Genomic DNA, 13,599 nt, shown 5'->3' with positions numbered 1-13,599 from the left:
TCACGTTCTTGCCGCTGTTTATCATCGGCCATGACTCGGTTTGCCCTTAGTTTGCTGCGTGCGTTTTTGTAGGCAGGGCAGCCTTTATAGCAGCTTATATGATTGCCCTTGCAATTTGCGCACTTGGGCTCCACCTGTCTGGGTTTGGTGCACGCAGTTGACATGTGCTCACCTGCACATTTCATGCAGACGAAAGGCCGCCTGCAGTAATTTTTCGTGTGTCCAAAGGCCTGGCACCGATGGCACTGCACTGGATCACGAGGTTTGACTTGCCGCTCAACCGCGACTGATTGGCTCCCCAGCTCTTTCAGGTTGAGGATGTCTTCATGGCTCCCATCCGCTTTGGTCTGCAGTTCGATTTCGAATATATTCAGCGGCCTGCCTGTAAACCGGTGTTTTATGCCTCGGATGAATCGAGCGACAAAGCCCAATTGTTCTAGCTTGGCCGCTATCCATTCACAGGGTGTAGTGTGATGGATATGGCGCAAGATTATGCGATATCCCTTTTCGCTGCGTAGTTGGTGCGTATGCAGATGAGTGCCTTCTTCAGCCAGGGCGGTCAGGATTGCGTTGTGTGTGACCAGATCTTCACATTGGACACGTAATCCGCTGCCAGATGTTGCCTTTGTGGAGAATTTTCCAACACCTGGATTGCTTTTCAGTTTATCTAGTAGTGGTATAATTGCGGGCACCATCGGCAAGAAGAGTGCGGGCACTTTCTTGCTTTGTATTGTCTGTTGCTGTAGTGGCTGTGGTAGATGCTCTTTCGATTGCTGCTGCGAGCTCTCGTCCTTTGATTGCTGATGTTGTTGCGATTTTTGTTGATTCTGTTGTTGATGTGGCTGTGAATGCTGACAATTTTGTGATTGCCCTTGCTGTTCTGCCTGCTGTCCATGTTGCTGCTGTGCGTCACTTTGGAGCATTTGTTGCCGGCGTGCCTCCTGGTGGAGCTTGATGGCGAACCCGCTCTTAAAAATGGGCGTTGTTAGCGGTAGCACCTGGAGAGCGGGATCATCATCAGATTCATCCATGTCCACACATCTTCTCTTCAGGGGGGATCGCCATGTTGTGGCGGCGGTATTTATCGTTACTAGTGGAGGCTTTGGTAGTTCGTTGGGCAGCAGTGGTGGCACACCAGATAGCCAGCTTTGTAGCAATGTTGCTTTGTCGTTGTTGGTATTTTCTGCCGTCATTGTTAGCGTCTGAGTTGGCGGCGATTTTATTAAAGATGGCAGCAAGTTTCTTCTGGTTGTGGTTGTTGTAGTTGTTGCTGTTGGCGCAGGCATAGAATTGTTTTTCCATTGCTGGAGAAGTAGCTTCCAAGGTTTAACTTGTTGTTGGCTCTGTATTGGCTGTTGTAGTGGTTTCTGCTGTGTTGCTTGTTGTTGCTGAGTGCCAGTTATGTTGGCGTTCATGCGTGCATTGGTAGATGAGGACTGTAAAGCAGCGTTTAGTTCCTGCTGTAGTATGTGTGCGCCGCTTTTATTGGCGCTTGTCGATAAAGCAGTTTCCTTGCCCTGTGTGTGTATTTGCTGTGCGCACTGTTGTAGTGTGTGTGTGCCGATTCCGTTGGCATTTGTCATTCTTTTTGTGTCTCTTATTTCTCTTTTGGCGGGGAATGTGCCGCTACTTTTGCGTTTGATTGTGTTAGTGATTTTCGCTTTTTTCTTTTGGATTTTATATGTATTGGCGCCTTTTTTTGTGGTGTTAGTGGCGTCTGATGCGCGTTTTGGCGGCCCTTTCTTTGCTTGTTCTTTTTTGAAGATTTTTGGGCAAATGGTTTTTTCCATTACTGTCGTTTGCAGGGGGCTCAGCGGGGCATCCATTTCAGCAAGGGCGGCTTCATCCTCGGTGTCAAACGTTACATCCATGGGTGAACCGCGGATAGGCTTGGTGGACAGGTCCGAGTTGGACTGCGACGGGAGTGTGACTATGTACTCACCGCTTGCTCTCGTCGGATCTGCCGCCGATGGGGCAGCATCGTGGCTAGAATTGGCTGGAGCAAGTGCATCCATGGAGAGTCGCCGGGTAGTACCGTGAGCAGTAGCGTCTGGCACGGTCAAGGGTGCCGTCGTTAATTTGTCAAGTTGGGAATTATCAGATTCACTGGCACTGGGCATGACGTATCTCGCTATATCACCGAAGTTGTAGCCGACCGAGATTATGGAGGCGTCAGAGGAATCGTATTCCTCATCTGAGCGCAGCATTTACTTTTTTTTTTTTTTTTTTTTTTTTAATCTTAACTTTTTTTTTTTTAATCTTAACCTTTTTTAATCTTAACCACTTGCCCGCCAGAAAGATACTGACGGTGTCTTTATTTTTAATTTAACTCATTACTTTAACATAGCAACTTATTTTAAATTTAAATGGCAACAGAAGTATTATAATTTGTGGGCAAAACATTTTGCAGCCCTGTTACAGCGTTTTTTTTTTAATCTTAACCACTTGCCCGCCAGAAAGATACTGACGGTGTCTTTATTTTTAATTTAACTCATTACTTTAACATAGCAACTTATTTTAAATTTAAATGGCAACAGAAGTATTATAATTTGTGGGCAAAACATTTTGCAGCCCTGTTACAGCGTGTCGGTATTAACTTATCGGCTAAACGCGTTTTTGGTATTTTTATTTGCAACGATATTTATCGTCCTGCATTACTCATCTTTAGGAGCAGCATCAATGGCAGCGTTTCCTGAGTTTTGGCCCAGTAATCCGCCGTGGGAACCTGCGTCTTATTGAAAACAGTGGTAACTTCCTCTGTGGCGGCTATCGCGCGTCATGCATCTCACTCAGCTGGCAGGTACGCTTATGATGGATGGCCACTCGGGCAATTCAGGAAGTGAGGGGAGCCCACATGAAGCTGCTGGGCTATACCGTCGCTCATGCCAATTAGTGGTTTGGCTCAGTGGATCGTCGTGGAGCAGATCATCTTATCTGAGTATTGCATGTCAGCTGGCTTGGCAGCCGCAGCAACGCATTGGGTGGCCCGCAGTACAGGCCGGTTGCAGTTCAGGGTGCTAGGTGGAGCCCACAAGGAGCTGCTGAGCTGTTGCATATTTTGTTCGAGTGGGCGATGCCGATGCCGTCGCTCACTGCAAATTGTGTATTTAACCAGGAGGCCATCGTGGGGCGTATCATCTTCTTGGTAAGTATGTAGACAATTTTTTTTATTTGTGCTTTTGCTTGCAAGACAGCGCATCATCGTTGTGGTTAGGAAGCTTCTAATGGCGTCTCTCACACGCCATGCAGTTTGACCAGGAATTGTTTGTATGGGCGATGCCGGAGCAGTCGCCCACTCCAAGTTGGGTATTCAGCCAGCAGGCCGTCGTGGAGCATGTCATCTTTTGGTAAGTATGTATTTTAAAACAATTTTTGCTTTTATTTATGTGCCTTTGGTTGCAGGACAGCGCATTTTCGTCGTGATTTGGAAGCGTCCAGCGTCGTCTCTCACACGCCACGCAGCTTGGCCAGAAATTGTTTGACTGGGCGATACCGAAGCAATCGCTCACCTCAAATTGAGTACTGGGCCCAGTCGACCGTCATAGGCGCATCGTCTTTATTTGCAGGACAGCACTTAGTGTCATGGTTTGGAAACATCCGTTGGCGTCTCTCACTCGCCACGAAGCTTGCCAGTAATTGCATGTCAGTTGGCTTGGCGGTCACAGTAACGCATTCAATCGGCTCAATAGTAATGGATGGCCTGGAAGCAGGCCGGTAGCGATTCAGATTGCTAGATGGAGCCCAACAGGAGCTGCTGAGCTGTTGCCCACTTTGTTTGAGAGGGCGGTGCCGGAGCTGTCGCTCACTCCAGGTTGAGTATTTAGCCAGCAGGCCGTCGTGGAGCATGTCATCTTCTTGGTAAGTATGTGTTTTAAACAATTTTTTGCTTTTAATTATGTGCCTTTGGTTGCAGGACAGCGCATCATCTTCGTGATTTGGAAATATCTGGTGGCGTCTCTCACACGCCACGCAGCTTGACCAGGAATTGTTTGTATGAGCGATACCGAAGCAGTCGCTCACTTCAAATGAGTATTTGGCCCAATTTACCGTCGTGGGTGCATCGTCTTCTTGGTATGTATGTATTTAAAGCTTTATTTAGACATTGTTTAATTTATGCCTTTATTTGCAGGGCAGCAGTTCTGCGTCTTGCTTTAGAAACATTCATTGTCGTCTCTCACACTCCACAATCCGTCCAGTAGTTGCATGTCAGCAGACCCGGGTGGCCCGCAAACAGGCCGGTTGCAGTTCAGGATGCTAGATGGAGCCCACAAGGAGCTGCTGGGCTGTTGAATACCTTGTTCGAGTGGGCGATGCCGAGGCCGTCGCTCACTCCAAATTGAGTTCCCAAACCTTGCTTGCAGGACAGCGCATCATCGTCGCGGTTTGGAAACATCCAGTGGCGTCTCTCACACGCCATGCAGTTTGGCCAGGAATTGTTTGAATGGGCGATACCGAAGCAGTCGCCCACTCTAAATTGGGCATTCGACCAGCAGGCCGTCGTGGAGCATGTCATCTTTTGGTAAGTATGTATTTTAAACAATTTTTTGCTTTTATTTATGTGCCTTTGGTTGCAGGACAGCGCATTTTCGTCGTGATTTGGAAGCGTCCAGCGTCGTCTCTCACACGCCACGCAGCTTGGCCAGAAATTGTTTGACTGGGCGATACCGAAGCAATCGCTCACCTCAAATTGAGTACTGGGCCCAGTCGACCGTCATAGGCGCATCGTCTTTATTTGCAGGACAGCACTTAGTGTCATGGTTTGGAAACATCCGTTGGCGTCTCTCACTCGCCACGAAGCTTGCCAGTAATTGCATGTCAGTTGGCTTGGCGGTCACAGTAACGCATTCAATCGGCTCAATAGTAATGGATGGCCTGGAAGCAGGCCGGTAGCGATTCAGATTGCTAGATGGAGCCCAACAGGAGCTGCTGAGCTGTTGCCCACTTTGTTTGAGAGGGCGGTGCCGGAGCTGTCGCTCACTCCAGGTTGAGTATTTAGCCAGCAGGCCGTCGTGGAGCATGTCATCTTCTTGGTAAGTATGTGTTTTAAACAATTTTTTGCTTTTAATTATGTGCCTTTGGTTGCAGGACAGCGCATCATCTTCGTGATTTGGAAATATCTGGTGGCGTCTCTCACACGCCACGCAGCTTGACCAGGAATTGTTTGTATGAGCGATACCGAAGCAGTCGCTCACTTCAAATGAGTATTTGGCCCAATTTACCGTCGTGGGTGCATCGTCTTCTTGGTATGTATGTATTTAAAGCTTTATTTAGACATTGTTTAATTTATGCCTTTATTTGCAGGGCAGCAGTTCTGCGTCTTGCTTTAGAAACATTCATTGTCGTCTCTCACACTCCACAATCCGTCCAGTAGTTGCATGTCAGCAGACCCGGGTGGCCCGCAAACAGGCCGGTTGCAGTTCAGGATGCTAGATGGAGCCCACAAGGAGCTGCTGGGCTGTTGAATACCTTGTTCGAGTGGGCGATGCCGAGGCCGTCGCTCACTCCAAATTGAGTTCCCAAACCTTGCTTGCAGGACAGCGCATCATCGTCGCGGTTTGGAAACATCCAGTGGCGTCTCTCACACGCCATGCAGTTTGGCCAGGAATTGTTTGAATGGGCGATACCGAAGCAGTCGCCCACTCTAAATTGGGCATTCGACCAGCAGGCCGTCGTGGAGCATGTCATCTTTTGGTAAGTATGTATTTTAAACAATTTTTTGCTTTTATTTATGTGCCTTTGGTTGCAGGACAGCGCATCATCATTCGTGATTTGGAAATATCTGGTGGCGTCTCTCACACGCCACGCAGCTTGTCCAGAATTTACATATCAGTCGACTTGGTAGTCACAGCAGCGTATTAAATCGGCTCCGTTGTACTTGATGGCATGCAAGCAGGCTGTTTGCGTTTCAGGATGCTGGATGAGCCCACAAAGAGCTGCTGAGCTGTTGCATATTTTGTTTGAGTGGGCGATGCCGAGGCACTCGCTCACTCCAAATTGAGAATTTGGCCCAGTTGGCCGTCGTGGGCGCATCGTGTTCTTGGTGTGTATGCATTTAAAGCTTTGTTTAAACAGTGTTTAATTTGTGCCTTTGTTTGCAGGTCAGCACTTCTGTGTCGTGGTTTGGAAACATCTATTGGCGTCTCTCAGACTCCACAATTTGTCGAGGAATTGCATGTCAGCTGACTTGGCGGCAAAGTATTAAATCGGTTCCGTTATGAGTCAGGATGTTGGATGGAGCCCACAAGGAGCAGTTGAGCTATTTCATATTTGTTTTGGTAGACGCTGCCAATGCCGTTGCTCATTCCAAACTAATTATTTGACCCAGCAGATCATCTTGGGAGCTTGCGACTTCCATGTCTTCATTTAGAACGCGTTCCAATGTTAACCGGACTCTCTGGAGGCCATGCTCCAGGAGTGTTTCGTGGCTGATGGCTGTATTTATCTGGGTGTGTTGTAGTTGCGGCTGCTGTGGTTGCGTCAGCGATTGCAGGTTTCCTGTCCCCTGAGGTGATGTCGTTAGCTGCTGTTGTGGCGTTACTGATGCCTGTTGAGTCTGCATTGGCAGAGTATGCTGTGTTTGATGATTCCGCTGCCTCTCGTCCACATAGTCTGGTAGGATTAATCGCTGGATTGTTGGGGGTTGGCCTTGGATGTTAGCCACTAGCTCTTCACGTGTAATTTGTCCGCTTCTATACATTCTTCTTAACGCATTTATTCTTAACTCCCCAAATCTTCTAGGTATTTGCTGGAGTTGGTGCCTGGCCTGGATGACAGTCGTCGTTAGCTGAGTTTGTTGGAGTTGCGGCTGCTGTAGCTGCGGTTGCAACTGCGGATTCACTGACTCCTGAGTTGGCGTAGTTAGCTGCTGTTGTTGCTGCGTTGATAGTGCCTGTTGTATCTGCATTGGCAGAGTACGCTGTGGTTGATGATTCTGCTGCCTCTCGTCCACATAGTCTGGTAGGATTAATCGCTGGATTGTTGGAGGTTGGCCTTGGATGTTAGCCACTAGCTCTTCACGGGTAACTTGTCCGCTTCTATACATTCTTCTTAACGCATTTATTCTTAACTCCCCAAATCTTCTAGGTATTTGCTGGAGTTGGTGCCTGGCCTGGATGACAGTCGTCGTTAGCTGAGTTTGTTGGAGTTGCGGCTGCTGTAGCTGCGGTTGCAACTGCGGATTCACTGACTCCTGAGTTGGCGTAGTTAGCTGCTGTTGTTGCTGCGTTGATGGTGCCTGTTGCATCTGCATTGGCAGAGCTTGCTGTGTTTGATGATCCTGCTGCCTCTCGTCCACATAGTCTGGTAGGATTAATCGCTGGATTGTTGGGGGTTGGCCTTGAATATCTGCCACTACCTCTTCACGGGTGATTTCTCCGCTTCTATACATTCTTCTTAACGCATTTATTATTGACTCCCCGAATCTTCTAGGAGGCGGCCGATTAGGTTGCTGGATCTGTTGCCTTGCCTGGATTTCGGCCAATCTCTCATTTTCTCGCCTCTCTAGCTCTTCTTCTTGAAGCCGGAGGAGTGTTGGAAGCTGCTCTCTAAATTGCATCCTTTGTTGTGCTTGTTGTGCTTGGTGAGCAGTGTGCTGTGTGTGCGGTGGCTGTGCTTGGCGCTGTTGCGGTCCATGATGATTCTGAAGCGGTCGTATGTGTTGTTGTAATTGCTGCATGTAGCGGGGCCTCAGTAGGCGCTGTGGCTCAAATGGGTGCTCTAGCAGGTTTCGTGCCTCAGGGTTTGCATGTCTGACCAACGAGTTTGCAAAGCGGTCACTTGCCAAGTGAAAGACTTCGTCAACAGTTTTAAGGCAGTATGTACTCCGTATTGTTGCGTTTCTGGTGTACCAGGATGCATTAACTGATTTTCTTATTATTTTATTTTGCAGTCGCTGAATTCGTTGTAACTGTGTGTCCGATGTGAGCGCCCCCCAGACAGGGAGACCGTATTGCCAGATTGGTATGATGAGCTGCTTGATGAGTACCGCTTTGCAGTCCTTTGCCAGTCTGCTGTTGGGACCAAGGAGCCACATCAGTTTGGATGCTCTTGCTCTCAGCTTGTTACTTAGGTGAGTGACATGTGGTTTGAGGGTGAGTTTCCGGTCCAGTATGATTCCCAGGTATGTCTGTGAGGTTTTGCTTGGTATCCTTTGCCCATTTAGTAGTGGTGACCGTTCTCTATCTGTTTGAGCTAGATTTCTCAGTGTGTAGAGCACATGGCCTGTTTTGTTAGCGTTGATACTAATGGACCATTTTTTCGCCCATTTTGTGAAGTGGCGAAGGTATTCCTCGTTCTGTCCGACAGCCCCCGAGGGAAGCGCAGAGGCACACATGATCACTGTATCGTCGGCGTATGTTGATAACAGCATTTGATTTTGGCTGGGCGCAAAGTATGTGCGTCTCATGAGCGATGGGAGGGGCATATCCGACGAGTAAATTGTGTACAGAATTGGGCCCAGCACACTGCCCTGGGGCACGCCGGCAGCAACTCGACCTGTTCTAGATTTGACACCGTCGTTGCAGTTTACTACGAAGGTGCGCTCGCATAGGTAATTTTCAAGTATCGTATAAAGGTTTAATGGTAACAATTTTATTAACTTGTTCAGCAGGCCGTCATGCCACACGCGGTCAAAGGCTTCCGAGATATCTATATAGACCGCTGAGCAGAAATGTCGCTCTTCGTATGCGCGTAATATAAATTGCGTAACGCGGGCCAGTTGCTGCTCAGTGCCGTGTTCTCGCCTGAAGCCAAATTGATGGCTTGGCATTGCCCTGGCAAAATCCTGGACTTCGAAGAGCCTTGACATTAAGAGCTTCTCGAAGATCTTTGATAGGCCCGATAAGAGGCTGATTGGACGATATGATGTTGCTTCAGCTGTGCTTTTACCAGGCTTGGGAATCATAGTTATGCCAGCGTGTTTCCATTTGCTTGGGAAATGCCCTAACCTTAGGCTAGAGTTGTAGATTAGCAGTAAGTATAGCAGCGCTTTTTGCGGTAAAAGTTGGATAATTCTGTTATCTATTTTATCTTCTCCAGGCGACTTCGTTACCACTAGTGCATCAATTTCTAGCTTTAGTTCATTGAGCGTGATTGGCCTAATAGTCTGCTGTAGCTCCTGGTCTGTTTGTTGCTGCTGGAGTTTCTGCTGCTTCAGTTGTCTCCATTCCTGACGAATTTCTGCACGCTCCTCAGACGAATTAGAGAAATTTGGACTGAATCTTTCTTCAAGGTGGGCGACGAAAGCCTCCGCTTTTTCGGCAGTAGTTTTCGTCCATATTACGTTTGGATTTGTCGCACGCCTCGCGCCCCCATTGCCAACATTAGCCTGTATTGTTTTTATTGGCCAATTGGGCTGCGGCTGTTTTTTAAGCTTGTTGGTAAGTCTCCAAAGCTTTTGCATAGCGTATCGATCATGGGTGTCAATGTCCACAAGCATTTTATTAATATTCTTGTTTTTCAGCTGGATTAGTGCCTTCTTCAACTTATTTTGTGCAGACCTATATTGTTGCCTTGCCTCTGGAGTTCGTGTCGCCATTAAAATCTGCTTGCATCTCTGTTTCTCCGATAATAGTCTTCTGGTTGGCTCGTCCAGTTCAAGATCGTGCCTGCGGTGGGCCCGGTGGCTAAGCTGGTTTCCTATCTGCCTGTGTGCTGCTGCATCTGCCGCTATTTGAACGTTGCGTACGAAGATGTTCACTGCATCGTCGATGTCCAGGCCACTGCGGATCTCGGTGTTTAAGTGGATTTGCTGGTCAAGAAGCTCCTGAAAACGATGCGTATTGGCTCCATTAGGTAGCAGTCTGTGATTTCCAGTATGAGTTGTAAAGATTCGATTTTTGTTAGTGATCAGATCAACTCTTAGGGGCAGGTGGTCCGAGTCCAGGTCCGTAGAGGAGTGGATTCGAAGTCGATTGCTATCTAGCCCACCGTAGACTGCGAGGTCAATTGCTGATGGTCTTTTCCTCCTATCGTACGGGTAGTGCGTTGCTCCGCCGGTGGCCAGAACATTATATCGACTTTGCGTGTGAATTGCTTCGAAGAGCGCTTTGCCTCTGTGACAGGCGCGCGGGTTTCCCCACCATGAGTGCTGGGCATTCCAGTCACCGCAGAGGAGAAAGTTAGATGAAGCCAGTTCTGTGATTTTGTCAAAATGTCTGAACAGTTTTGTGAAGTGTTCGACTGACCATTTGAACACTGGGGGGCAGTATATTGGCGCAATTATAATTATTTCCCTTTTATTCTCATTTTCAGGAAGTAAGGCAACAGGCATAATCTGGAGGAAGTTCTCGGACATTGGATGAAGGGCGGCATGTCTAATGTCGTTTCGTACAAAGATAGCGACTCCACCTCTCCGATACGTGTGTGGATTGGTTGTACTGTATGTGTGGTAGCCGTCCATGCTTAGTATGCTGGCGTCAGATGGAACCCGAGTTTCGATGACCATCATAATTTGGATGGACTCGCGTCGCATGTACAGCTCTAGCTCTGTCATTTTGTTGCCTATACCACATGCATTCCAGAAAGCAATTTTAAGTGGGTTGCTATTCTGGCCGCTCCTGTGGATGGTCACATGTGGATTTGCTGTACTAATTGGCGCACTGTTGTGGACATTTTCAGCTGAGGAAGTAGTGGCTATGGTCAATTGAGAGTCGGTACTGCTGTGAGTACGACTATACATATTTAGTGACGTCATTGGCGATGGCAGCTTCCCTAGAGCAGTCCATTTGGGCTGCTTTGCTGTCTGTTTGTTGATGGGCTATGTTTGGGAACACATGATTATTGGTGTTTGTTGTATTGTTTTCATTATGGATGGTAATGAATTGCACAAGGACATTTAATAGAGTGTCTATTCTTTTTTCCATGCGACTAAACATTGCCATGTTTTGTTCTAATGTCTGGAGTATAGTGCTTTTGGACATTGATGATTGGTGTCCTGCCTGCTGCTGCTGTTCATCCCATTGATGCTGCTGTGGAGTGGCCAAATGACTTCCAAACGAATTGCGCAAGGGAGCACTATAGTCGACTTGGCCGTGCGTGAACTTGTCACGATTGGTTGGAGTAGCTGGCTTGTTAATTGATGATGTTGCTGGCTTCCTGGAATTGTTCGAACGATGTTGTTGTTGATTCTGCCGTCTGCGAAGTGGCCGCTGAAGTGTTCCTAAAAGCTTTCTTTTCGGGTTATGTTTGCGGATTGTGGACACAAGCCGGCTGTGGGACATGTTGGTGGATCTTTCAGCTGAATTCGGTGTACTGGCATTGTTTGTTGCTGAGATCTGCTGTTCCCTCATGGGAGGATTTGGTAGTTGATTTTGCTGTTGTTCCAATCGTAGTTGCTGCTGGAAAGTGGCCAAGTGTATTTCGGCCGGGTTTCGTACGCGACCGGCAGCGTTGCCGTTACGCACGACCTGACTGTAGGATAGCTTAGCGACTCCTGGCTGTTTTAATGCTCTTGACTGCTGATGTGCTGGTTTTATCTGGTGTGGATGCTGGATTCCTGGCAGTGGCTGCTGCCTCTGCTCACGTTCTTGCCGCTGTTTATCATCGGCCATGACTCGGTTTGCCCTTAGTTTGCTGCGTGCGTTTTTGTAGGCAGGGCAGCCTTTATAGCAGCTTATATGATTGCCCTTGCAATTTGCGCACTTGGGCTCCACCTGTCTGGGTTTGGTGCACGCAGTTGACATGTGCTCACCTGCACATTTCATGCAGACGAAAGGCCGCCTGCAGTAATTTTTCGTGTGTCCAAAGGCCTGGCACCGATGGCACTGCACTGGATCACGAGGTTTGACTTGCCGCTCAACCGCGACTGATTGGCTCCCCAGCTCTTTCAGGTTGAGGATGTCTTCATGGCTCCCATCCGCTTTGGTCTGCAGTTCGATTTCGAATATATTCAGCGGCCTGCCTGTAAACCGGTGTTTTATGCCTCGGATGAATCGAGCGACAAAGCCCAATTGTTCTAGCTTGGCCGCTATCCATTCACAGGGTGTAGTGTGATGGATATGGCGCAAGATTATGCGATATCCCTTTTCGCTGCGTAGTTGGTGCGTATGCAGATGAGTGCCTTCTTCAGCCAGGGCGGTCAGGATTGCGTTGTGTGTGACCAGATCTTCACATTGGACACGTAATCCGCTGCCAGATGTTGCCTTTGTGGAGAATTTTCCAACACCTGGATTGCTTTTCAGTTTATCTAGTAGTGGTATAATTGCGGGCACCATCGGCAAGAAGAGTGCGGGCACTTTCTTGCTTTGTATTGTCTGTTGCTGTAGTGGCTGTGGTAGATGCTCTTTCGATTGCTGCTGCGAGCTCTCGTCCTTTGATTGCTGATGTTGTTGCGATTTTTGTTGATTCTGTTGTTGATGTGGCTGTGAATGCTGACAATTTTGTGATTGCCCTTGCTGTTCTGCCTGCTGTCCATGTTGCTGCTGTGCGTCACTTTGGAGCATTTGTTGCCGGCGTGCCTCCTGGTGGAGCTTGATGGCGAACCCGCTCTTAAAAATGGGCGTTGTTAGCGGTAGCACCTGGAGAGCGGGATCATCATCAGATTCATCCATGTCCACACATCTTCTCTTCAGGGGGGATCGCCATGTTGTGGCGGCGGTATTTATCGTTACTAGTGGAGGCTTTGGTAGTTCGTTGGGCAGCAGTGGTGGCACACCAGATAGCCAGCTTTGTAGCAATGTTGCTTTGTCGTTGTTGGTATTTTCTGCCGTCATTGTTAGCGTCTGAGTTGGCGGCGATTTTATTAAAGATGGCAGCAAGTTTCTTCTGGTTGTGGTTGTTGTAGTTGTTGCTGTTGGCGCAGGCATAGAATTGTTTTTCCATTGCTGGAGAAGTAGCTTCCAAGGTTTAACTTGTTGTTGGCTCTGTATTGGCTGTTGTAGTGGTTTCTGCTGTGTTGCTTGTTGTTGCTGAGTGCCAGTTATGTTGGCGTTCATGCGTGCATTGGTAGATGAGGACTGTAAAGCAGCGTTTAGTTCCTGCTGTAGTATGTGTGCGCCGCTTTTATTGGCGCTTGTCGATAAAGCAGTTTCCTTGCCCTGTGTGTGTATTTGCTGTGCGCACTGTTGTAGTGTGTGTGTGCCGATTCCGTTGGCATTTGTCATTCTTTTTGTGTCTCTTATTTCTCTTTTGGCGGGGAATGTGCCGCTACTTTTGCGTTTGATTGTGTTAGTGATTTTCGCTTTTTTCTTTTGGATTTTATATGTATTGGCGCCTTTTTTTGTGGTGTTAGTGGCGTCTGATGCGCGTTTTGGCGGCCCTTTCTTTGCTTGTTCTTTTTTGAAGATTTTTGGGCAAATGGTTTTTTCCATTACTGTCGTTTGCAGGGGGCTCAGCGGGGCATCCATTTCAGCAAGGGCGGCTTCATCCTCGGTGTCAAACGTTACATCCATGGGTGAACCGCGGATAGGCTTGGTGGACAGGTCCGAGTTGGACTGCGACGGGAGTGTGACTATGTACTCACCGCTTGCTCTCGTCGGATCTGCCGCCGATGGGGCAGCATCGTGGCTAGAATTGGCTGGAGCAAGTGCATCCATGGAGAGTCGCCGGGTAGTACCGTGAGCAGTAGCGTCTGGCACGGTCAAGGGTGCCGTCGTTAATTTG

General features: G+C 48.3%; 2 long non-coding RNA genes across 3 annotated transcripts; both read left to right on the top strand.

Moving 5' to 3' along the window:
- Positions 1–3,405: 3,405 nt before the first annotated feature.
- On the top strand, positions 3,406–6,557 carry LOC115768430. Its single transcript, XR_004018553.1, has 9 exons — positions 3,406–3,858; positions 3,914–4,071; positions 4,130–4,519; positions 4,575–5,030; positions 5,086–5,243; positions 5,302–5,691; positions 5,747–6,040; positions 6,099–6,275; positions 6,329–6,557. It is a non-coding gene; the product is annotated as an uncharacterized LOC115768430 (long non-coding RNA).
- A 383-nt stretch (positions 6,558–6,940) lies between these two features.
- Positions 6,941–10,925, top strand: LOC115768425. 2 transcript variants are annotated; one of them, XR_004018548.1, is made up of 9 exons: positions 6,941–7,019; positions 7,084–7,364; positions 7,429–7,813; positions 7,889–8,068; positions 8,274–8,548; positions 8,606–8,970; positions 9,037–9,377; positions 9,461–9,792; positions 9,863–10,925. It is a non-coding gene; the product is annotated as an uncharacterized LOC115768425 (long non-coding RNA). The 2 variants fall into 2 exon arrangements; XR_004018549.1 differs by having other exon boundaries at positions 10,252–10,924.
- Positions 10,926–13,599: the final 2,674 nt, after the last annotated feature.

The sequence above is a fragment of the Drosophila novamexicana genome, unplaced genomic scaffold (genome assembly GCF_003285875.2).
Source record: "Drosophila novamexicana strain 15010-1031.04,08,12 unplaced genomic scaffold, DnovRS2.1 tig00001768-arrow-arrow-pilon, whole genome shotgun sequence".
NCBI lineage: Eukaryota > Metazoa > Arthropoda > Insecta > Diptera > Drosophilidae > Drosophila > Drosophila novamexicana.
Note: the sequence above shows the minus strand (reverse complement) of the source record. Positions and strands in the feature narration are given on the sequence as shown.